Source organism: Triticum aestivum, chromosome 4B (genome assembly GCF_018294505.1).
Source record: "Triticum aestivum cultivar Chinese Spring chromosome 4B, IWGSC CS RefSeq v2.1, whole genome shotgun sequence".
Taxonomy (NCBI): domain Eukaryota; kingdom Viridiplantae; phylum Streptophyta; class Magnoliopsida; order Poales; family Poaceae; genus Triticum; species Triticum aestivum.
This window is the reverse complement of record NC_057804.1, coordinates 373,532,613-373,559,187: the sequence shown is the minus strand read 5'-3', so window position 1 is coordinate 373,559,187 and position 26,575 is coordinate 373,532,613.

Here is a 26,575-nt window from a genome sequence, read left to right as displayed (position 1 = left end):
CCATGATTCTCTCCAGGCTCTCCTGGTTTTGAGTCAGGGTGGCCAGTCCCTTCTCAATCCTCAGAGTAGAGGCAATCAAGTAGCCAAGCTGATCCTGCTTGCTCTTCAAGAAGTACTGAGATGCCTCATCAATGGTTGGCATCTTGGTAGCCTTTTCAGTTCTGGCCTTCTCCCTCTTTGCTTGTGCTTGCACAGAAGATGGTTCATCTTCATCCATGACCACTGTGTTGTCCTCAAAATCTGGATATATAGGCATGTGATCCTTGTCCAAGAGGTATGTGCATGTGCCCATCTTGGAGTTGATGAGCTCCTGGATCTGTGGGGCATATCCACAACTTCTCTTCTGATCTGCAGCAGTCCTCTTGATAGTTTCCACAATGAGGCTCATGACCTTGAACTTTTGAGGCACATCAAATATGTGAAGTAGGTTGATGGCATGGCCTCTAATCTGTCGGATTTCGGGTTCCGGCAGACCCTCTAGGTTCAAACTCTGGGGTGCGCGCGGAGATTTCACCCTCTGTCTACCTGTACCTCACCGCCTCGCTATGATCTAAGCAATAAAGGAACAACACGAGAGACACAGAGTTTATACTGGTTCCGGCCACCATTGTGGTGTAATACCCTACTCTAGTGTGTGGTGTGGTGGATTGCCTCTTGGGCTGATGATGAACAATACAAGAGAGAACAGCCTCGCGAGGGTCTGTCCTTGGCTGGTGCGATGAACTGCTAGGGGGAGTTCAGTCGCTCTCTCTATTGGTTTCCTGGTGAGGATCCTCTTGCCTCTATCTTGTGGTGGCTAGTCCTATTTATAGGCAAAGGCCCTGGGCCTCCTCCCAAATATTGAGCGGGAAGGGCGCCAACAATTGGCCATTTTGAAGGGGAACATCTAGTACACTTATCCTGACTAAAGTTGGTCCTCGCCTGCTAAAGGCTCTGGTGGTGACGCCGGCTTGGGCTCCACGATGACCTCCATCCTGCCGTTCTGCTGGTCTTGGTCTTGTTGCACCGAAATGGATGCCTTTGCTTGATGCTCTCACCTGCGCTTGCTCCCTTTGCACCAAAGAGGAAAGGGAGGACACTGCGCGGCCTGGCGCCCGCCCGGCGCCCTTGGTCGTCATGGCTTGCGTCATGGAAACCTCGTGAGGTACCCCGCCTTGATCTCTCCGCCTCCTCGCGAGCCAGCCTGATGAGTCCGTGCCTGAGGAAGCCTCCTGTCGCCCGCCCCGCGAGCCTTGGCCCCTCGCGAGGGTCTTGAGCTCGTGCTGATGAAGATGGGCCATGCTGGGCCGCCCCTTGAGCCACGCCCTAGGCCGCAGGCAGGCAAGTCTGGGGACACCCGTTCCCAGAATGCCGACAGTAGCCCCCGGGCCCAAGGCGTGCCCGGACTTGGCTGAGCAGAGAGGCGAAGGGGCAAGCGTGAAGCATCGCGGGCCCTAAAAGCCCGCGGCCTTGAGCGCCGCGTGGTGGTTGATTGGACGTGGGCGGCTCCGCTTCTCCACGACGCCTCGGCAACTGCACGAGCTGACAAGTCCCAGCATGCAAAGCGGGTCATGATTACCTGTGATCATGGAGGCCGGCGATTGGCCTCCTCTGGCTATAAGTACGGGAAGGCGCCTGCCCTTCCGGTCCACCCCTCTCGCTTCTCTTCCTTCTTCATGGCTCCGCCAAAGAGGTTCTCGGCCGCGGAGAAAGGGAAGGCCCGCCAGGTAGAGCTTGACTCTCCTCCACCCAAGCGTGGTCGAGGCCGTCCCCGCAAACACCCTGCGACTCCCATGGTGGCTCCCCGCGGTCGCGGAGGCGACCTTCCGCATGTTGAAGGGCGGCAGGCCGCCGCTGAGGGACGCGCTACGGCCGTACGACCCCCTAGGTCGCACTCCCACTCGGCAAAGGTACTGCCGGAGTTCGTCGTGTGGGCGGCGGAACCCGCTAGCACCCGGCTCCAACTTCCTCACTTCCTCCTAGGTGAGCTTCCGGCTGGTGCCCCGGGCGGCCTCTGGCTTCAGGCGGACGGTTTCTGTGGCCGAGCCACCTGGGCTTCGCTGGAGGTCTATACAACCGGGAGCTTGCCCTAACCCGCGGCTGGCAAACGTTTGCCCGCACGCGCGGTCTGATCGGGCGGTGCACCCTGCACTTCAAGTTCGACGGCGATGCCACCCTCTACGTGAGGGTGTTTGGGGAAGATGGTCGCCGCGCTGGGTGTTGCCCTGAGAACGACGACCGCGGCCATGGGTCCAGCCCTGGTGACGATGAAGACGACAACGCGCGCGCGGCCGGTGGCGGTCAAGGTTCATCGAGCTTCGACGGCTCTTCTTCGGGCAGCGGCTCCTCCAGTAGTGGCCGCGATCAGCCTCCGCGCCACCGCGCCCGCGTGGAGGGAGGTAGCGGGTCCGCCCGCCGTCGCGCCCCGGTGAAGCGCAAGACGGAGTCCTCCTGAGCTCCGAAGGCAGTTCGAGTCTCTCCCGCGAGCTGGTGTCGGGCGAGTCACGCCCGTTTTGTTCTTTTCTCTTTCCCTATGCAAAAAGACAATAGTGTAGGGCCCCGCGAGGGTGTGCTTGGACTATTGTTGTTTAATTATCGTACTGCTTCCGCTATCCTGGTATTGTGCCTTTGTGCCGTGCGCTTGCACGCAGAAATTACTTAGCTCGGTGGAGAGCTTGTCGTGGCCCTTGCTTCCCGAGGCTGAGGCTCCGTCGAACGTTCCATGTCCTGTGAGGGTTAGTCTGGAGAGGTAGTTTCCGGCCTCAGCCGTGGAGGCGATCGACCCAGGCCCTTTGTTCATGTCGCAGTGCCCGTGGGGCACGGACTGGTGGGGTGCTCCTGTAGTGCACCCGGGTTGGGAAGCCTCGAACGACAAGGGCAGAAAACACTCGCGAGGGTGACCGTGGTGCTCCCTCGCGAGACTTGCGCGAGAGAAATCGGGGCAGGAGAGCGAGAAAGGCAAAGAGTCACAAACCAAAGACGACAACAACTTCAGCAAAACCTCGAATGGGGACGAACAAGCCAACTACAGAAAGCAAATGAGAAAAGCCGCGTCCGGCACCTAATCTAGTCTTCGACGTCTTCTCACCAGCGCGGAGCTAAGTGCTGCCACTGGGCGTGGGAGGGAGCCCCAGGGCCTGAGGCCGCCGCTCCTGAGACTCCGGGGCGTGTACAGCCCCACTCATTATTACGTGAGAGTGTCACGGGCGGCGAGCTTCACAGGCATTGGCCTTCTTCACAGGCTCTGGGCCTTTCTCGGAAGGATAAACCTCACAGTCATTTGCCTTCTTCACAGGCTCTGGGCCTTTTCCAAAACACAACATCTTCACAGGCGTTCGCCTTCTTCACAGGCTCTGGGCCTTTTCCAAAATGTAACATCTTCACAGGCATTCGCCTTCTTCATAGGCTCTGGGACTTTTCCAAAACGCAGCATCTTCACAGGTGTTCGCCTTCTTCACAGGCTCCGGGCCTTTTCCAAAACGCAGCATCTTCACAGGTGTTCGCCTTCTTCATAGGCTCTGGGCCTTTTCCAAAACGAATCATCTTCACAGGCGTTCGCCTTCTTCATGGGCTCCGGGCCTTTTCCAAAACGCAACATCTTCACAGGCGTTCGCCTTCTTCACAGGCTCTGGGCCTTTTCCAAAACGCAGCATCTTCACAGGCGTTCACCTTCTTCACAGGCTTTGGGCCTTTTAGGGGTAAAACCTTCGGAGGTGTTGAATGTTCCACACGTTCTGGACGGGTACCCCCTCCTGAGTCTCCAAGCGCGCGGAGCCAGGCCTGGAAACATGAACAACCTTGAACGAGCCCTCCCACACGAGAGAGAGCTTATGCGGTCCCTCCCTGGAGAGAACCCGCCTGAGCACGAGGTCCCCTACCTCGAGAGTCCTGGGGCGGATGTTGCGGCAATGGTATCGCCGCAGCGCTTGCTGGTATCTTGCCGCTCGAAGCGCGGCCTCCTGTCGACGCTCCTCCCCCAGCACGAGGTCCGTCCCCCGCATGGCGTCCTGCTGCGCCTTGTCGAACGCCAGGACCCGTGCGGAGCGACGCCTGACCTCGTGAGGGAGGACCGCTTCAGCTCCGTAGACCAGGAAGAATGGGGTCTCACCAGTTGGCTTGGTCGCGGTCATGTGGATGGACCACAGCACGGCCTGAAGCTTGTCGTACCAGCCTCGGCCGCAAGCCTCCAACTTCTTCTTGAATGTCCTGGTCTTGAGGCCTCTCAGGACCTCCGCATTGGCCCGCTCGGCCTGACTGTTGCTCCGGGGGTGCGCCACCGAAGCGTAGCATATCTGCGTTCCAAGGTTAGCACAGTATGTTTTGAAGAGGTTAGTGGTGAACTGCGAACCGTTGTCGGTGATGATGCGGTTCGGCACCCCGAACCGGCTCACGATGCCCTTGGTGAACTTGACCGCAGACCCTGCGGGGATGGTGCGAATGGCTTCCACTTCAGCCCACTTAGTGAACTTGTCCACGGCGATGTAGAGGTAGCGATAGCCCCCTGGCACCCGAGGAAATGGGCCCAGGATGTCCAGCCCCCAGACTGTGAATGGCCACGAGAGGGGTATAGTTTGCAGGCCTCCAGCCGGCTGATGGATCTGCTTGGCGTGGAACTGGCAGGCCTCGCAAGCCTTCACCAGCTCGACGGCATCATTGAGCGCAGTGGGCCAATAGAACCCACTGCGGAACACCTTGCCAACGAGGGTCCGCGACGATGAATGATGCCCACAGTCTCCACCGTGTATATCCGCCAGCAGTTCCTTCCCTTGCCCCCTGGAGATGCAGCGCAGGGACACATCATTCGGTCGCCTTCGGTAGAGCTCTCCATCCCTGATGCAGTATGTTGTGGCCTGCCGCGCCATGCGCTCCGCCTCCTCCTCCTTCTCTGGCAAGATCCCTTGTGTCAGATAGCTCCGGAGCTCCATGATCCAGCACCCCTCCTGAGGCTCCATTGTCAAGAGTAGACGCGCCCCTGAGGCCGGGCCACAGACCGGGGCTCCCGAGGCTGGCGGCTGGGGGAGCTCCTCCCGAGGCTGCATCGCGCTTGACAGTGATGGCGTGGCCGAGGGCTTGAAGAGCCGCTCTTCGAAGACGCCTGGCTCCTGAGGTAGTCGCCTGGATGCTCGTTTGGCGATGTCGTCGGCCTCCTGATTGGTGCCACGGGGCACGTGTTGTAACTCCAGCCCCCAGAACTACTTCTCCATCCTACGGACCTCCGCAAGGTAGGCTTCCATGTGCTCATCCCTCGGCTCGTATACTTTGTTGGAGAATTGACAAGGAGTTGTGAGTCACCTTTGGTGGTAAGTTACTTTACTCCGAGGGCGGCCGCGGCCTTCAGGCCTGCTATCAAGCCTTCATATTCTGCTATGTTGTTGGAGACCTTTTCTCCGTGCTGGAAACAGAGTTGCACGGCGTAGTAGAGCTTGTCTTGGGTAGGAGATATAAGCACCGCACCAGCCCCCGCGCCGTGCCTGGAGAATGCCCCGTCGAAGTACATGACCCAACCGTCCGGTGCCTCGCTTCCCAGGGAGAGGGATCAATCCTCATCATCCTTGAGGCCCGGCACCTCCGCCCACTCTGCTACAAAATCTGCCAAGGCGGCCCCCTTGATGACTCTGGTCGTGCTGAATTCGAGCTGAAATGCTTGCAGTTCAATGTTACACTCAGCGACTCTTCCAGCTGAGTTAGGGCTCCTGAGCACCCTTTCCAAAGGGTACGCTGAGACAACCTTGATGGGGTGGCCCTGAAAATAATGCCGCAGCTTGCACGAGGCCACCAATAGCGCGAGGAGAAGTTTCTGAGGCATGGGGTACCGCGCCCTTGCGTCTCGCAACACTGTGCTGACGAAGTACACATGATGTTCAACGAGGTTGGGAACGCTGGTGTCGATGGCGCCCTCCGGAGACCGTGGCGCCTCCTGAGACAGGAGAGCCCCCAGCGGCCGGTCGCTAGGGGGAGGGGCTTCCGCTGTCTCGAGTGTGTTCCCCAGCGGTGGCTGATCCTTCTCGGCTGCGGCAGTGGTCTCTGCGGGTCTTCCTTGTTCACGCTTCGTCTCGACTCGGGCAGATGTTGTGGCTTTGCTCCGACGCTCCTCCCTAACCGCCACAAGGGCTGCGCTGGCGGAGTAGGGAGTGGCGGCAAGGTAGAGTACCAGGGGCTCCTGAGGGCGCGGGGCCACCATTACTGGAGGGCTGGTTAGGTACTTCTTGAGGTCTTGGAATGCCTTGTCGGCCTCTTCAGTCCATTCAAAGGGTCCCTTTTTCTTCATCAGCTGGAAGAAACGCAGCGCTCGCTCCCCCAACTTGGAGATGAAGCGTCCCAGTGCTGTCACATGCGCAGTGAGCTTCTGCATTTCTCTGAGGGTCTTTGGCAGGCTCATGTCCTCGACCACCTTGACCTTTTCTGGGTTAGCCTCGATGCCTCGGTGGGACACGAGGAAGCCCAAGAGCTTGCCTGAGGGGACCCCAAACACACACTTCTCTGGATTGAGCTGCAGGCTCACGGCGTTGAGGCTCGCGAAGGTTTCCTCCAGGTCTTGTATCAGGGTCTTGGCCTCGCGAGACTTCACATGTAAGCCTCAACGTTCCTCCCGAGCTGCGGGCCCATGGCGATGCGCATCAGCCGCTGAAAGGTCGCCCCTGCATTGCGCAACCTGAACGGCATGCATGTGTAGCAGTACACCCCACACGGGGTTAGAAAGGCCGTTTTTCCACATCTTTTACCGCCATCTTGATCTGGTGATACCCAGAGAAGGCATCCAAGAAACACAACAGCTCGCACTCGGCGGTGGAGTCGATGATCTGATCAATGTGGGGGAGCGGAAACGGATCCTGCGGGCAAGCTTTGTTGACGTTGGTGAAGTCGACGCACATGCGCTCCTTTCCCCCTTTCTTCAGCACAACAACTGGGTTGGCCAACCAATCCGGGTACCGGACCTCGCGAATGACCCCTGCAGCTTCCAACTTGCGGGTCTCTTGGATGATGAAAGCCTGCTTTTCCGTGGACTGTCGCCTTGCTTTTTGCTTCACGAGTCGGACATTGGGGCACACATTGAGGTGGTGCTCGATTACGCCTCTAGGGATCCCCGCCAGCTGATCAGGCTCCCATGTGAATACCTTCTTGTTCGCACGTAGGAACTTGACCAGGGCCTCCTCCTGCTCGGGCTCGAGGTTGGCGCCTATGGTGAAGGTGGCGTTGGTGGATCCGTCTTTGTCAACCAGCATCTGCTTGGTTTCTGCCTTGTCTTGGGTGAACAACTGCTTCTTCTTGGCCGGCGCAGCCCCCTTGGGCTTAGGGGCATCTGAGTTGGCAGGTTGCGCCGCTGACGCTGCCTTGAAGGCGAGCTTGAGCACTTGCAACGCATCCCCGGTGTCTCCGCACACGGTGAGGACGCCGCTGCTCCCAGGGATTTTCATGAGGTTGTACGCCGGGTGAGTCGCAGCCATGAACCGGGCCAGTGCCGGATAGCCGAGGATGGCGTTGTATGGGAGGCTGATGGGGGCGATGTCAAAGTCGATTAGCTCCGTGCGGAAGTTGTCGTAGGTGACGAAGGTTACCGGGAGACGGATCTGCCCCAGGGAGCTGGAGGACCCGCCCCCGACGCCCACGAAGGGTCGGCTGGGCCGAAGCCGTTTCGGCGGTATGTGGAGGAGGCTGAAGGCTTCGATCGAGAGCATGATGAGGCCCAAGCCGCCGTCGATGAGAGTCCTGGTGACGGCCACCTGGCAGATGGTGGGAGTGCACAGCATCGGGAGTGTGCCCGAGCAGACCGAGTTGGAGGGGTGGTGTCGGTGTCAAAACCGGCGGATCTCGGGTAGGGGGTCCCGAACTGTGCGTCTAGGCGGATGGTAACAGGAGACAAGGGACACGATGTTTTTACCCAAGTTTGGGCCCTCTCGATGGAGGTAAAACCCTACTCCTGCTTGATTAATATTGATGATATGGGTAGTACAAGAGTGGATCTACCACAAGATCAGAGAGGCTAAACCCTAGAAGCTAGCCTATGGTATTATTGTTGTTCGTCCTACGGACTAAAACTCTCCGGTTTATATAGACACCGGAGAGGGCTAGGGTTACATTGAGTCGGTTACAATAGGAGGAGATCTTCGTATCATATCGCCAAGCTTGCCTTCCACGCGAAAGAAAGTCCCATCCGGACACGGGACGGAGTCTTTAATCTTGTATCTTCATAGTCCGGGAGTCCGGCCAAAGGTCATAGTCCGGCTATCCGGACACCCCCTAATCCAGGACTCCCTCAGTAGCCCCTGAACCAGGCTTCAATGACGACGAGTCCGGCGCGCAAATTGTCTTCGGCATTGCAAGACGGGTTCCTCCTCCGAATACTTCATAGAAGATGTTGAACACAAGGATAGTGTCCGGCTCTTCAAAAATAAGTTGCACATACCATCGTAGAGAGAATAATATCCGCACAAATCTAATCTGCTGACGTATTCCGCAGTGTGACATCACGCCACAGTCAAGCCTTTATTCGAATCATTTTACTGTTCTACCTCACCGCGTTTAGCGAGGCGGTTTCCTTGGCACGTCTCGTTAAAGCAGAGATCATGTCCCCTTATTCCGGGATTCTCATCAATACGGGCGTGGGTAACCCAACCGCGCCTTTTGGTATGATTCTCTAATTGAAAGCGAGTCCCAAACGGTTACGGGGAGGGCTCTTGGTATTCAACTCCTTTATAAAGAGACCAAGGCTCAACTCCTTTCTTTTTCAATCCAATCGAATTCGCCCCTCGCCTCGAGTTCCAACACTCAAAGCTCTAATTTTAGGCGCTTCGGACCTTCGATGATGTCCGACTCCGACCTTCAAGGCCGATGGGCACCTTCCTCCATTACGGAAGAAGACGTGAGAAAGTTGAGAGATGCCAGGTATCTAACCGGCGAAATCTCGCATAGGCTGCCTGCTCAAGGGCAGGCCATTCCCTCTCCCCAGCCCGGTGAGAGCGTGGTGTTCATATCTCACTTCCTTCAGGGGCTAGGCTTCCCGATTGATCCATTCGTGAGGCGACTGATGTTCTATTATGGGCTGGAATTTCACGACTTAGCTCTAGAGTCCATCCTCCAAATTTCATCATTCATCGTCGTGTGTGAGGCCTTCCTCCATATCACTCCTCACTTCGGAGTGTGGCTCAGAACCTTCAAGGTCGAGCCGAAGATGATAAAAGGGCAGCACGCTGAGTGCGGAGGAGCTATTATAAGCAAGATAGCCGGTGCTCCTTGGCCCGAGGGCACTTTCCAAGAGGAGTTCGGCTTATGGCAATGGGACTGGTTTTACATCACAGCCCCCAGGGGCACCACATGGGTGGCGCCACCTGCTTTCCGCTCGGGTCCCCCACCACGGCGAGCATCATGGGTCAATGAAGGGATTATCTGGGGGCCGTCCAAAGACGTGCCCCTACTGCAGGACCGCATTCGGGATCTCCTAGAAAGAGATATTAACTTGACCGTAGTGGTACAAGTTATGCTGATTCGCCGCACGCTGCCCTGCAAATGTCGCCCTCTTCGCCTGTGGGAATTTAATCTGGAGGGACCGTGAGTCCTCCAACATTTTATGGGCGTGACACCCGTGGAGATGTACAAAGTGTCTTCGGATCACAAGCAAGGTGTCTGGATTTGTCCGAGGATGCAGGTCTGAGCTACAATCGCCCGGATGCTAAGGTAAGTAGCCCCGTATTTGGACACACCATCCGTATTTTCATCATAAAGTTTCCCTTTAACAGAGCTATCCCTTGAACAGGAGTGGATAGCGAAGGCAAAGCTTATCAGGTGTCCAGCCCCCCTGCCCGAGACCGCGCCGGATCCCGTGTTAACCAGGATGCTGGAGATTATGCTTTCGGCAGAGGGCAAAGAGGGGAACCAAGGAGCTACCGCCTCCACGGAGGAGACCGTCAGGAAGGAAGGAATCGAGACTTCCCCCAACCTGGGAAAGAAAAGGAGTGCCTCTGAAGACCCGGAGCGGATAACCTCGAAACGGGGGAAGAAATCTTCGTCAGAGGATCCGGCGCTGGAGACTGCCCCGGCCGCATTGCGCCCTCAAGGGGATCGGCTTTCCTCCGAGCCGTAAGTAAAGAGAGGGGTTCAAAAATGAGTAGCATCCCTGTTTTATTTCTGAGGAAGATAACCAAAATACTACCTTGCAGTTCGGATCTCAACCCTTCTCAGCAGAGCTCGTCTTCAGGGGATCTTCGTCCGGAGATGATGGAGAGCAAAACGCCTCCCCTAGCTGCACCGAATTACAAGGCAGGCGACCCCAAGGTGTCGTCCCGGCGGGTTTCTCCAAGTCCGGATCCTGAAAAAGGTCGTCGGGCTAGTCCAGTGCCTTCTGGTGCGCGGTTGGAGAGGCTGAGGGATCTGCTCGGACGAGCGTCCGTCTTAGAAGAACACCATATGTTGATGAACACGGTGATAGGAAGGATTTCATCCGTGGAAATCGGATTGTACGAGGCCGCCAGGAGTTTACTGACAGGCTTTGAGGTACGTGAAAAGGTGTACCTTTTGATAGAGCTGCATATAAAATGCGCCTTGTATAAATAGTAGCCCCTGAGACTCTGTGCGTCGTCAAGAGTGATGGCGCACAGAGGATCATAACCCCAGGTATAACACCTTTTTATGAAGGTGGCGAGGCTTTCTGTGGCTAGCCGGACTAATGAATCTGCCGAACTAAAGTGGCAACTTGACGTGGCGGATGCCGACATCGCGCTTGTACATAAGCGGCTAGATGAGGCACAAGGTATGGTCCACAGACATCTGATAAGAGGAGTGCGATGCTTGTGCCTTACAATATATGTGCTTAATGCAGATAGTGTTGCTGCCATGGAGAACCTTCGGGCGGAACTTGCCCGAGCCAAGGAGCAAGCAAGGAAAAGTGATGCGGCTGCCGTTAAGGCAGCTGAAGAGCTGAAAGCCGAACAAGCTGCTCATTGCTAGAGCAAGAAGGTAATAGCCGAGATGGCTATAAAATTGAAGGATGCCGCCGACCGCTGTAAATTTCTCGAACGAGAAGAAAGGGCGGCTCAGAAGGACCTTGAGAAGATCACTGCTGAGGCCAAGGATACTCGCTCTGCAATGAGAGCTATGAAGGAGGAGCTGCGTCAGGCCAGAGATATCACGGCTGGAAAGCCCTACATGCTGCGGATGAAGTTCGGAGACCCCAAGTATGCTCCATTAGACCGGCAGTGGAGTGCGGAAAACACTTATCTGGATTTGGCAGCTAGTGCGGCAGACGCGACCGAACACTTCCGCGGCCGAGGCGGCCATGGATTGGAAGAGCTTTTTTGGTCGTAGTTCCACAATCCAGAACGCCCACTTTCGGTATCCGACCGTTTGGCCGCCTAGGCGGAGCTGAACAGGTTATCCGGACTCGCCATGAGGTATGTTGCGAGTCGTCTGTGGCCGGAGAAGCCGGAGCCGAAGAGTTACTTTGGCTTGGTGCAGCAGTTCCTTGGTTCGGTGCCGCATGCTGATGCAATGAAGAGGTCGGCGTGCATAGAGGGCGCACAAATGGCTCTTGCCCGTGTCAAAACATATTGGGCAGATATGAAGGCCAGTGTTGTTGCATCCCGGGATTCGGACGAAAGCTGAGTACCTGCCAAGCACTACTTTGAGGAAGTTCTTCATGGCGCTCGTTTAATAGAGTCGCAGTGCTCGAAGGATGTTGTGTTCGAATAGTGTGTACTATTGTAAAAGAAATATTTTAATAGAATATAAAAGCTTTTTATACTTGTGCTTGCAAGAATTATGATGCCTCCTGTGCGGTCGTTTAATGTATATGTGTATATAACCTGAAAGATGACAGTCGTTGGCTTCAGCCCCCACACATATAATGCGGGGGTGTTCGCAAAAAGGTGTCGTTTCACACTTAATCCAACGTCTTGGTCCTATAAAGGAGGTGGTGGCGCGGCGAACTAGGCAACCGGACTATAATGCTTTATCACTTTCACTTAGCCATAGGAGTTTGACAGTGGGGCTACTGAATAGCCCCTAGGGGCACCGCGCTCACCCGAATTCGGGGCACAAGGGTGCCTGACCAAGAAGCGGCCCTTCGTTAATGCGGAGGAATCCTAAAGATTCCGAAAGTCATCGAGTGGTTGACCAGTCTCTCGCTGTATCATGACAGTCAGTTTTCGGCTTTCTCTACTGAGGTGCCCGCCTGGCCGAACCGGGGCACAATCGCAGTAGTTCTCCTGGTGCCGCGTTAGCCGATATAACGGAACGTAAGGCAGCAAAACACAGGAGCCGGGCAAACCCAACATTTGACCAAAGACATGATTCGGAGCTGATACATATAAGGCCAAACTCGCGACGCCGAACACTCCCTAAGGTATTCGGTCTTTATGAAGACGGGCCGAAATAGAGCCCTTGGTAAAAAAGCCCGTGGTGTCCAGGTACGCGCAAAATTCTGGCGTGGCCACATGCCAAGACACCAGCCTCCTCCTCGGTTATAGCGAAAACCGGGGGATGTTGTCAACAAGAGACAGTAAAAAAGGTTTATGCAGGGTCTTAATCTGAAAAGAATCCATGAAACGGGTCCCTGCTGCACGTCTGCGCCTGTGTGTCCGTTGTGCCGTATCCTGGACGGGTGTAGCACGATGTTCATCTGCGAAAGAGAGGAACTTAGTAAAAAAATAAGCGTGCGAGAAATCTATATTAAAATAAACAAAATATAGTTGGAGCAAGAATTGAGCCGTATTGTCTCCTGACGTGAACACGTGGAGCCCCTTGTACAGGGTTATGCGGCTATTAATCCTATGCATGTTTACACCGGACTCGTCGAACCGTGTCCGGGATAGTAGGGCTTGATTAGTGTGCGGCTGTCCAGGCGGCCGCACTTTTACCCGTACTTTGGGGTCAATTGATATTCCCCTGTAATGAGATGATGCCTCGTGGGCCGGGCATTTTAACTGTAAGGGATGTGTAATGCGGTATTGCGTTAAAGCGGGCGAAAGCTTCGCGTCCCAGTAGTGCTTGATAGCGACTTACGAATGGGGTGATGTGGAATGTTAGCTTTTCGCTTCGGAAGTTGTCGGGTGAGCCGAGCGTGACTTCTAACGAAAGGGAACCCATACTCTGGGTATCTGGACCCGGCATGACTCCTTGAAAGGAAGTGTTGCCATGGCAGATTATAGCTGGGTTTACCCCTAGTTTGCGGATTGTGTCTTGATATAACAGGTTTAAGTCACTGCCGCCGTCCATAAGGACTTTTGTAAATTGGAGTCCGTCAATAATCGGGTTCAAGACCAAGGCAGTCCAGCCTGCATTCCGGGCTCCTCTGGAGTAATCCTGATGATCAAAGGTGATTGGTTGCAACAACCAGTGGCGGTGCTCCTCTGGGGCTGGCCGTATGGCGCGTGTCTTCGTAAGCGTTGTTCTGTTGTTCCCTTTTGTCATCTGAAGTGAATTGATTGTTTTGACTTCTTGTGGGAACTTCTTTTGTTCTCCGGTGTTCTGCTTGCGGGGTGTGTCGTCATCCTCGCTTGGTGTGTCGAGCCCCTTGTGTTCGGCGTTGAGTTTGCCAGACTGCTTGAAGACCCAACAATCTCTGTGGGTATGGTTTGCAGGTCTCTCAGGAGTACTATGGATTTGACATATTTTGTCCAGGATTTTGTTGAGGTTAGACAACTCGTCCCTGTCATCTTTGGGTGGCGACTTTTTCTGATTTTGCCGAGAGCTTTTGAATCCGGCGTTGACTGCCGTGCTCATCGAGCTGTTATCCTTGATTCGGCGCTGTTCTTTGTTACGGCGCGGTTTCCCGTTTCCATCTCTGAGTTTGGATGTGCTCGGGTCGCTGGTGCTGCTTCTTGCCAACCAGCTATCTTCTCCTGCGCAAAAGCGGGTCATGAGGCTTGTTAATGCGGCCATTGTTTTTGGCTTCTCTTGGCCGAGGTGTCTGGCGAGCCATTCGTCTCAGACGCTATGTTTGAAAGCTGCTAGGGCCTCGGCGTCCGGACAGTCGACTATTTGATTCTTTCTAGTAAGGAATTTGTTCCAGAGTTTCCGGGCTGACTCTCCGGGCTGCTGAGTTATATGACTCAGATCATCTGCATCCGGGGGTCGGACATAGGTTCCTTGAAAATTTGCCCGGAAAGCATCCTCGAACGCTTCCCAACTTCCCATGGTGTTTTCGGCAAGGCTTTTAAGCCAATGTCGGGCTGGCCCTTTGAGCTTAAGGGGTAAGTATTTTATGGCGTGGAGGTCATCTCCTCTGGCCATGTGTATGTGGAGGATGTAATCCTTGATCCAGACTCCAGGGTCTGTTGTTCCATCGTATGCTTCTATGTTCACGGGCTTGAATCCCGCTGGAAATTCATGATCTAGCACCTCATCGGTAAAACATAGGGGATGTGCGGCGCCCCTATATGTAGGTGTGACGTGATGTTCGGATATTTTTTGCATTGCATTGCTCACTAGAGCTTGCTTTCTTGGCCCATAGATGGATCTGGTTGGGCTAGTTTTTTGATGCGAATCCTTGGGCGGATCGCGCGCCGTATTGAGTGCGGCGCCCTTTGTCGATTGAGGTCGATCATGAGGTCGTCTATCCGACCTTGTGGCTTCCTTATTTTTTGACTGTGGGGGCTCTATGGCCTCTTCATCAAATTCCGGTAGTAGTTTCCACTTCGGATAGCTCTTTGTGCGACGACTGTTGCCGTACTTGTGTGCGGTATTGAGTACTTTGCCCCATCCGATCCTAAGTGCATCTTCCGCTGTTTTGAGCCTCCGCTTCTGCTTTTTCAGGCTACGTGCAGTGGCAACGAGCCTTTGGTGGAGGTTCTGATTTTCCAGCAATTTGTCCGGCATGAGGTCATCCGGACTATTATCTTTCCCGGGGATGGGTTGTTCGGATTGTCCGCCCTGTTTGGACGGTTGCTCGATGGCATGTTCGTCTTCCATTGATTCTCCCTGCTCTATGGCTGGGTCTTTGTCGAGGTGGGTCTTGGCGTGGCGCTTACGCCACCACTTTGACTGTTTTTCGAGGGAGCAATCCCTGGTTGCGCCCTTTTGATCCTCGTTGTCATTTCTTTTAGGTGTGTCCACCATGTATACATCGTATGACGAGGTGGCCTTCTAGTGCCCTATAGGTGCTGGTTCTTGGTCGTCTCCTTCATCGGCGTCCATACCGTCGATGTCTTCGGAGTCGAAGTCGAGCATGTCGGTTAGATCGTCGATAGTGGCTACAAAGTGGGTGGTGGGTGGGTTTCGAATTTCTTCGTTGTCCGCATCCCATCCCTACTGACCATAGTCCGGCCAGGGCTCTTCTGACAAAGAGAGAGACTTTAGGGAGTTCAGGATATCGCCAAAGGGTGAGTGCTGAAAGACGTCCGCGGCGGTGAACTCCATGATCGGAGCCCAATCGGGTTCCATTGGAAAGGGTTCAGGAGATTCGGAGTCCGGAACGGAGTCTGGCACCTTGGAGTCACGGGCCTTGCAAAGGACTAGGCTGGTATTCTGCTCTATCGCCGTAGAGATTGCGGCTCCCGGGTAGGGGGTCCCGAAATGTGCGTCTAACCGTCTATCCCCGCCTAGCGCAGTCGGCTGTGAGCTAATGATCGGAGCGGACACCTGAGCGGCACTCTGGGCGCTGTCCGGCGGTAGAGTTAGATCATGCCCATCAGGACAGTGCGGCACGCTCGGCCGTGGCTCGAATCCGTCGAAGATCAAATCCCGGCGGATGTCGGTCGTGTAATTTAAGCTTCCAAACCTGACCTGATGGCCAGGGGCGTAGCTTTCGATCTGCTCCAGATGGCCAAGCGAGTTAGCCCGCAGTGCAAAGTCGCCGAATACGAAGATTTGTCCGGGGAGAAAAGTCTCACCCTGGACCGCGTCGTGGTTGACGATCGAAGAAGCCATCGGGCCTAAAGGTGACGACATAGAGGAACTCTCAATGAAAGCACCAATGTCGGTGTCAAAACCGGCGGATCTCGGGTTGGGGGTCCCGAACTGTGCGTCTAGGCGGATGGTAACAGGAGACAAGGGACACGATGTTTTTACCCAGGTTCGGGCCCTCTCGATGGAGGTAAAACCCTACTCCTGCATGATTAATATTGATGATATGGGTAGTACAAGAGTGAATCTACCACGAGATCAGAGAGGCTAAACCCTAGAAGCTAGCCTATGGTATGATTGTTGTTCGTCCTACGGACTAAAACTCCCTGGTTTATATAGACACCGGAGAGGGATAGGGTTACACAGAGTCGGTTACAATGGGAGGAGATCTTCGTATCGTATCGCCAAGCTTGCCTTCCACGCCAAGGAAAGTCCCATCCGGACACGGGACGGAGTCTTCAATCTTGTATCTTCATAGTCCGGGAGTCCGGCCAAAGGTCATAGTCCGGCCATTCGGACACCCCCTAATCCAGGACTCCCTCAGGTGGTCCTTCGAGCTAAAGGCCAGATCGGCCTTGGGCGCCAACTGACCTGAGGGAGCCCCCTGCCGCGTGGAAGCGGCACCGACCTAGCGGACGAACGGCTTGACATGGCGGCCCGAAGGTGGTGCCTGCAAGCTGCCCAGGAGGGCCGCGACGACCGGGGGTGCTGGATCATCGTGCCTGGTGAGGAAGAGGTTGCGCAGCTCTTCCCAAGGGGCCGCGGAAGCCGCCGGTAACTTGGCCGGCCACCGCACTTGTCGCAAGGCTTGGGCCAAGGCCTGGAGCCCCCTGGCCCCCGCGCTAGTGCCAACGACCGGAGCGGACGGTGCGCCGCTCATCACAGGGCGAGTCATGGTGTCGGCGGAGAGCGGGTCGGTGGAAGGAGGAGCTCCGGTGCACCCCTACCTGGCGCGCCAAATGTCGGATTTCGGGTTCCGGCAAACCCTCTAGGTTCGAACTCTGGGGTGTGCGCGGAGATTTCACCCTCTGTCTACCTGTACCTCACCGCCTCGCTATGATCTAAGCAATCAAAGGAACAACACGAGAGACACAGAGTTTATACTGGTTCGGGCCACCATTGTGGTGTAATACCCTACTCCAGTGTGTGGTGTGGTGGATTGCCTCTTGGGCTGATGATGAACAATACAAGAGAGAACAGCCTCGCGAGGGTCTGTCCTTGGCTGGTGCAATGAACTGCTAGGGGGAGTTCAGTCGCTCTCTCTATTGGTTTCCTGGTGAGGATCCTCTTGCCTATATCTTGTGGTGGCTAGTCCTATTTATAGGCAAAGGCCCTGGGCCTCCTCCCAAATATTGAGCGGGAAGGGCGCCAACAATTGGCCATTTTGAAGGGGAACATCTAGTACACTTATCCTGACTAAAGTTGGTCCTCGCCTGCTAAAGGCTCCGGTGGTGACGCCGGCTTGGGCTCCACGATGACCTCCATCCTGTCGTTTTGCTGGTCTTGGTCTTGTTGCACCGAAATGGATGCCTTTGCTTGATGCTCTCTCCTGCGCTTGCTCCCTTTGCACCAAAGAGGAAAGGGAGGATACTGCGCGGCCTGGCACCCGCCCGGCGCCCTTGGTCGTCATGGCTTGCGTCATGGACACCTCGTGAGGTACCCCGCCTTGATCTCTCCGCCTCGTCGCGAGCCAGCCTGACGAGTCTGTGCCTGAGGAAGCCTCCTGTCGCCCGCCCCGCGAGGCTTGGCCCCTTGCGAGGGTCTTGAGCTCGTGCTGATGAAGATGGGCCATGCTGGGCCGCCCCTTGAGCCACGCTGTAGGCCGTAGGCAGGCAAGTCCAGGGACCCCCATTCCCAGAACGCCGACATAATCATCTTGTGATCTCCATATTTAGGCAAAAGAGTGTGCCTGAGGATCCAGTTAATTGTTGGCAGTCCTGATAGAAGGTAATGTACTGAGCCAAACTTGTGTGTCTCAATAGCAGCCTCTGGGATCTCTCTGTACATGTGTGCCATGGAGTTATGATCCTTATTCTTCTTGGCATAGACATCCAAGTCATCCTCATTCTCCTTAGGTGCATTGATCAACTTTGCCCATTCTTCAACTGGTGATTGGTACCTTGTACCTTCAGACATCCAGATGATCCTTCCATCTGGGTAGAAGTGAGTTGTGGAGTAGAATTGCATAATAAGCTCATAGTTCCACTTTGTGAGCTTCTGCCCAACAAATTCATCTACTCCACAAGCATGGAAACTGTCATAGACTCCTGGATAATGTTCTTCATTGGCCCTGATGTATTTCTAGTCCACCCATCTCATGTCACAAACAATTGGCTTCTTGTCAAGCGGCACTGTCTCATAGAAGTCCCGTTGTTCCTTTGTATGGAACCTGTAGTCCACATCAGTTCTCCTTCTGACTGCATAGGGATCAGTCATCCTCCACTGCCTAAGGCATGCATCCTTCCTCAGCTTCATGTCCTCAGCTACAGGATGAACATCATTGTGATCTGGAATTTTGGTCTTTAGCTTTCTCAAGACATGTTCCTCATCATCTTCTTCTTCAACAGAAGCTTCAGGCATTGGGGCCTTGTTCTTCTCTGCAGCAGGAATGCTCCTAGTGTTCCTCTTGGGTGCAGATTTGGGCTTTGGGGCTGCTGCTTTGGGAGCTTGTTTGGGCTTTGATGAAGCAGCCCCTGACCTGATGGCATCACCCATAAGCTTTTGAGCTTTGGGTGCTGGTGAAGCAATCTCTTCCTCTTCTTCCTCTTCTGAGTCTTTCCTCATAGAGGGATTGCCAGGTACCTTGGCAGTAGTGGTTCTAACTCTCTTCTTCTTCTTGTCTTGGCCAATAGCTTCATCTTCTGACTCAAGGGTGAATTTCATGGTTTCTCTAGTGGCAACCTTTCTGGGTTTGGAAGTGGGAATCCTTCTTGTAGGTGCCTTCTTCTTCATTCCTGGCTTAGTGGCAGCAGCTGTGCCATACTCTTTCTTGAGCACCTTCTTCTTGGAAGTGGCCTCATCCTCATCAGCCACACAGTCTTCATCCTCAGAGTCTGAGGTTCTCTTCTTTCTTGCTCTAGTGGCTGCCTTGGTGAAAGTGCAACTATCCCTAGGTGGTTTTGGTAATTCATAACAACATATAGCTCATTGAGTTAATGCTATTCCAAGACTATTATTTCAGGAAAGCTCAATGAATGGCATGGCATGGGTGATGAAAGTGGATCCCTCAAAATACTAAGGACAAAGGATTGGCTCAAGCTCAAAAGCTCAAGACTCTTCATTTTATATTTTAGTGATCCAAGATCACATTGAGTCTATAGGAAAAGCCAATACTATCAAGGAGGGATGAGGTGTTGCTTAATGAGCCTCTTGCTTCATGTGCTTAGTGATATGCTCCAAAACCCTCAGCTACTTTCTCACATCCACATATGACCTAAACCCAAAGCCAAAATCGGTCACACCGATTCTTCCTATCCGGCACCACCGATTTCAAATGTCATAGCCACTGCCACAAACCCTAGGCAAATTGGTCCTACCGATAGGGATCTCGGTCTCACCGAGATGGGATTGTAATCTCTCTCTTTCCCTTCGTAACGTTTCGGTCAAACCGAAGTGAGCGATCGGTCCCACCGAGATTGCAATCTAAACTCTCTGTTTCCCTTTTGTAACATTTTCGTCTCACCGAAAAGAGCAAATCGGTCCCACCGAGTTTACCTGACCAACTCTCTAGTTAGCTTATTACCAAAATTGGTCTCACCGAGTTTGTGTAATCAGTCTTACCGAGATTACGTTATGCCCTAACCCTAACCATATCGGTCCTACCGAGTTGCATGTCGGTCCCACCGAAAATCCTAACAGTCACTAGGTTTACTAAATCGGTCTGACCGAGTCTGTTGAATCTGTCCCACCGAGTTTGGTAAATTATGTGTAACGGTTAGATTTTGTGTGGAGGCTATATATACCCCTCCACCTCCTCTTCATTCGAAGAGAGAGCCATCAGACTAAACCTACACTTCCAACTTACCATTTCTGAGAGAGAACCACCTACTCATGTGTTGAGGCCAAGATATTCCATTCCTACCATATGAATCTTGATCTCTAGCCTTCCCAAGTTGCTTTCCACTCAAATCTTCTTTCCACCAGATCCAAAACCTATGAGAGAGAGTTGAGTGTTGGGGAGACTATCATTTGAATCACAAGAGCAAGGAGTTCATCATCAACGCACCATTTGTTACTTCTTGGAGAGTGGTGTCTCCTAGATTGGCTAGGTGTCACTTGGGAGCCTCCGACAAGATTGTGGAGTTGAACCAAGGAGTTTGTAAGGGCAAGGAGATCGCCCACTTCATGAAGATCTACCGCTAGTGAGGCAAGTCCTTCGTGGGCGACGGCCATGGTGGGATAGACAAGGTTGCTTCTTCGTGGACCCTTCGTGTGTGGAGCCCTCCGTGGACTCACGCAACTGTTACCCTTCGTGGGTTGAAGTCTCCATCAACGTGGATGTACGATAGCACCACCTATCGGAACCACGCCAAAAACATCTGTGTCTCCAATTGTGTTTGAATCCTCCAAACCCTTCCCTTTACTTTATTGCAAGTTGCATGCTTTAATTTCCGCTGCCCATATACTCTTTGCATGCTTGCTTGATTTGTGTGATGATTGCTTGACTTGTCCTAAGATAGCTAAAATTTGCCAAACTCTAAAATTGGGAAAAGGTTAAGTTTTTAATTGGTCCAGTAGTCTAATCACCCCCCCCCCTCTAGACATACTTCAAGGTACTACAAGTGGTATCAGAGCTTTGGTCTCCATTTTCTTTGATTTCCATAGCTTTTGGTGGTCATAGCCTTGGTTTCACAACCTAGGAGAGTATGGCGTCTAGCGAGGGAAATTATCACCGTAGAGGTCCTTACTTTGATGGTACTAACTTTGCTAGTTGGAAGCATAAGATGAAAATGCATATTCTCGGACATAACCCCGCCGTTTGGGCAATTATTTGTATTGGCTTGCAAGATGAATTCTTTGATGGGAGAGAGCCGAACCGTGAAGCTAATGCGGAAGAATTGAAGATGCTGCAATACAACGCTCAAGCTTGTGATATCATCTTCAACGGATTGTGCCCCGAAGAATTCGACAAAATCAGCCGTCTTGAGAATGCAAAGGAAATTTGGGATACTTTGATTGATATGCATGAAGGTACCAAATCCGTCAAGGAATCCAAGTTGGATGTGCTCCAAAGTCAGCTTGACAAGTTCAAAATGAAGGATGGTGAAGGTGTCGCTGAAATGTACTCTAGGCTTGCTCTTATTACAAATGAGATTGTCGGCTTAGGGAGTGAAGAGATGACCGACAGATTCATCATCAAGAAGATCCTAAGAGCATTGGATGGAAAGTATGATACCGTGTGCACATTGATCCAAATGATGCCAAACTACAAAGATCTCAAGCCAACGGAAGTCATTGGAAGAATTGTTGCTCATGAGATGTCACTCAAGGATAAGGAGGAACTTCACAACAAGTCAAGTGGTGCTTACAAAGCCTCAAGTGAAGCCCCCACATCATCAAGTGAGAAACAAACCTTCAATGAAGAATTGAGCTTAATGGTGAAGAACTTCAACAAATTCTACAAGAGTAGAAGCAAAGAAAGAATCTCCAAGTCAAGGTCTTACCATGACAAAAGATCTTCTAGTCAAGAGCGCAATTGCTACAATTGTGAGAGGCCTGGACACTATTCCAATCAGTGTACGGCACCCTACAAAAGAAGAGAAGATTCTCCAAGAAGAAGAAGAAAAAGAGAAGAATCACCACCAAGAGAGAGGAGGAGTAGAGATGATCGTTATGAACGAAGACCCTCACGAAGAAGCAAGGATTCAGAAAGGAAGGACAAGTCATCAAGGAGCTACACAAAACAAAGACATCAAGCTCATGTTGGTGAATGGGTATCCGGCTCCAACTCCGACAAACACTCCGAGAGAAGCTATCACTCCGATTCCGAATATACTCAAGATGAAGGTGTTGCCGATCTAGCACTTGTGTCAACCAACTCCTACGACATATTTGATTCACCAAATGAAGGAATTGGAAGATGCTTCATGGCCAAAGGTCCAAAGGTAACACATCCTGAGTATGTTGATTTCAATAGTGATGAAGATGACTTGCTTGTGGATGATGATTTACTTGTTGACAACTCTAGTGATGAATACTATGATGAAACGTCAATTAATCATGCTAATCAAGATGAAACGAATGACAATGATAAGGAGAAGATTGAGCTACTAACTAAAGAACTAAACACTCTTAAGTTGGCTCATGAAACTATCTTCGAAGATCATCGAGAACTTTTAAGGGCTCATGAGAAGTTACGCTTTGAAAAGCTCAATCTTGAGCAAGAGCATGAATTCTTAAAAGCAATCAATGATGATCTCCGTAAGAAAAGTTCTTCTTACATTGCCAAGCGTTTACTCCTATATACTTACATGCCTCAAGTCAAGTCTAGTAACAAGTACAAGAAAGATACTTCCTCTAGTAGTAACAATAATAATGTCAATATTGTTGCTTCTAGTAGTTCTCTTGATTCCACTAATGATTCTCCTAGCCAAGTTACACTTGAGCAAGAAAATAGCTTATTGAAGGGAATTATAGAGAAAGGTGTCTACAAGAGCCTTGCCGGGAGTAAGCAATTCAAGGAAATTGTACGCAAGCAAGGAAGGCACCGGAAGAATCAAGGTGTTGGTTTTGAATGAAGGTTCAATGCCAATGGAGTTGAGTGGGAAGAAGATCAATACCCCAAGACGAAGTTTGTTCCTCAACAAGAGAAGTATGATCCTACTTCCTTCAAGGGAACACAAGCACAAGATGATCTTCCACCACAAGACCACAAGAACAAAGGCAAGGACAAGCTTCAAGAAGAGATTGATGCATTTGAAGAAGCACCTAAGGTCTCGGTCAAGTGGATTACCAAGACTACGTCAAGTTCTACTTCATCAAGTACAACTATAACTCCAAGGATTCCCATCAAGATGATGTGGATCCCGAAGAAGAAAAACTAGAGAGTTCTTGAGGGTGACTCCGCCAACATTCTTCACTCGTATCATTATGGCAAGGACAAGTGCAATCAACTTCCACATCTTGCTCTAGTTCAAGGAGTCACAAACCCTCATGTTGGTAAGGCAAGGGACAAGGAAACCTAATGATTTCATGGACATCATCTTGTGTGTGCATCACTCTATGTCTATGGATATTCTTATTTGTTCCTTGTGGGACTAACCCATGTAGGCAAGTTGAAAGTGCAACTCACTCCAAAGGATTGCTCCAATTGATCTACATCAAAATTGAGCATCCACATCTTCAACACCTACATGAAGTCATCATCAACAAAACCCAAGGTTAGTTCATCCCTCTAAAAGGGGATCTCACATCTAGGGGGAGCTTAACTCTAAGAATTGAGTCAAAGCAACTCTAATGGTGTGAACACATCAATGCATTATGTAAAAGTGGTAACCCCACTTGAGCTTAAACGATGAGTATGACCTATGATCAAATGTTTATCATTTGACTCCTAAGTCAATATACTCATATATAGATGACCTAGTCATCGCCAATTGTTTGATATATGCTAGAATTGGTTGTGCATGCTTTGCCACATATTTCATTTGCCATCTTATTGTGTGAGCATGTTGGTGCATATTTTACTCATTCAAGGACATCCACTTGTTGTTTTGATTGTTTGGTTCTTTCTTCTTTTGGCCAAGTGGATGGACAAGAATGCCTAAGAACCTTCTCTATATATCTATGCTTTTCTCGTCTCAAACTATATTCATGCTACATCACAAAATTTGATCAAGTCAGATTCGAACCACTCTGTGTGAGGAGCACTCGGAGTCCCCGATTCGTCATAGACTTAAACTTCCAAAACTTCTTTGTGATTCTCGGTCTGACCGATTCCTCCATTTCGGTCCTACCGAGATCACTAAGTCGATCTAGGTTTTCAATCTCGGTGCTACCGATTCGAACTTTTCGGTCACACCGAGTTGCTGTAACTGTACACAGTTATGCATCTCGGTGCCACCGAGTTGTTCCACTCGGTCACACCGACAGGGTCAGGCTATATATAGTCACGGGCAAAAATTTGGAAATTTCTCCGAACCCCTTCGCCCGCGCAATAGCTCGCTCTGCCTCCAAGGTCTCCGGATCATCTCCTCGTCGCCAGCCGCCTCCTGTCGCTGGTCTCCACCGCCGTTAACGGATTTCAACCCCGCCGTTGCCACTGTAGCGAGTTCATCGCCGAGCTAGGGTATGGACTCGATCACAGTGTTGTCCTCGTCCGATTCCTAGCACATTGTGTTCTTATTGATTCTTGCCACGATTGAAACACTCCTATCCAGTCAATGCAATCTGTAGATTAGATGAGATTTGAAAATTTAGGGTTAGGTTTCCGCCAAAACCATCTCGGACCCACAGAGTTGAAAAACTCCGTCCCACCGATTTGGCTTATGCCATTGCACTAGTAACTCTCGGTCTGACCGAGAATTGCTAATCGGTGCGACCGATTTTAGGACTTTGTGAAACCCTAGCAGTCTCGGTGCCACCGAACTGTGACTCGGTCCAACCGAGTTCATCAGTTTAGGTTCCAAAACTGCTTCGGTATCAGCGAGTTTGAAAATCGGTTGATCCGAAATGCTTTCTGTGGAAAACTAAAACTGAATTTTTGGATCATTCTTTTGCAAAAATCTCTGCATTTTGTGATGCTCATCCACTCTATCTCATCTATAACTCTTCACAGGGTCAGCAGTCAGTGTTTGCATCATGTCAGACCAGAGTGACAGCCAGAACAGGTCAGCAGAAGAGCAGATTGACATGAGTCAGGGCACTAGTCCCTCCAGCACTTCAGATGAAGGTAGCAGAAGCACTCCTAGCAACCTGCCTAAGGCTGCTACCAGGCAAAGGAAGAAGAGATCTTCAGACTCTGAAGATGAGGATTATAGAGCTGAAGAGGATGAGGCTACTTCCAAGAAAGTAGTACTCAAAAAGGAGTATGGCTCAGCTAAGCATACAAAGCCAGGCATGAAGATTAAAAGGCCTGCAGGAAGACAACCAATGTCCAAAGCCAGTGTCTCGACTCAAATTCCTTTGGAATCCCAATCCAAAGAGCCTACTGCTGAAGGAAAGAAAAGGAAGGAAAGGGTCAAGAAGACCATAGCCAGAGTTGTTGGGCAACCTTCCATGATGGAAGAGGAAGAATAGGTTGCTGCACCAGCACCCAAGGCACCAAAGCTTATGGGTGATGCTATTAGATCAGAGGTTGCAACATCTAAGCCCAAGGAAGCACCCAAAGCTGCCCCCAAGGCCAAGTCTGCACCAAAGAGGAATACCAGGAGTATTCCAGCTACTGAGAAGAACAAGGCCCCACTGCCTAAGGTTGTTGAGGAGGAAGATGAAGAAGGACAAGTTCTGAGGAAGCTCAAGCCCAAGATACCAGATCATAATGATGCCCATCCTGTGGCTGAGGACATGAACATCAGAAAAGATTCAGGGTTGAGGCTATGGAGGATGGCAGATCCATATGCCACAAGGAGAAGGACTGTTGTTGATTACAGGTTCCATACAAAGGAACAGCAGGACTTCTATGAGACAATTTTGTTGGATAAGAAGCCCATAGTTTGTGATATGAGGTGGGTCGATTGGACCTACATGAAGGAAAATGAAGAGCACTATCCTGGAGTGCAAGACAGTTTTGCTGCTTGTGGAGTTGCAGATTTTGTTGGGCAAAAGCTCACAAACTGGAATGATGAACTTATCATGCAATTCTACTCCACGGCACACTTCTATCCAGATGGGAGGATAGTTTGGATGTCTGAAGGTACAAGGTACCAGTCAACTGTTGAGGAGTGGGCAAAACTGATAAATGCCCCAAAGGAAAATGATGATGACCTGGATGTATATGCCAAAGAAGAAAATGGGACACAATACCATGGCACATATGTACAAGGAGATCCCAGACAAAGCTCTAGAGACTTTCTCTTTTGGATCAGTCCACTTTCTTCTGTCAGGGCTACCTACAATCAACTGGATCCTAAGGCACACTATGTTACCTAAGTCAGGTGACCACAACATGATTAGAGGGCATGCAATCAATATGTTGCATTTGTTTGATGTGCCTTAGAAATTCAAGGTCATGAGCCTTATAGTTGAAACCATCAATAGGACTGCAGCAAATCAGAAGAGGAGTTGTGGATATGCCCCTGAGATTCAGGAGTTGATTAACTCAAAGATGGGCACAGGCAAATATCTATTGGATAGGGAACATTTTCCTCTCTATCCAGACTTTGAGGACAATCAGGTTGTCATGAATGAGGATGATCCATCATTAGTTCAAGCTCAAGAGAAGAAGGAGAAGGCAAGGAAGGAGAAGGCTGCCAAGATGCCAACTCAAGAGGAGGCATCTGAGTATTTCTTGAAGAACAAGCAGGAGCAACTTGGTTACTTGATAGCATCATCTCTGAGGATTGAGAAGGGATTGGCCACCCTCACTCAAAATCAGGAGAGCTTGGAAAGAATCATGGAACAAAAATTCTATGATCTAGATGTCAAAGTAAATGAGATTCAGTCAGTTGTGGAGCAGCTCTAGGATGACATGCAGGAGAGGAAGGGCAATACTACCACAAATGTCTTTGCTAGAGTGCCTAGAGCTCAGAGGTCAGCTGAAGTGCCCGTGCCAGACACCAGAGCCACATCATTTGCACCAGCTACAGCTCCTACAACTCCAGTG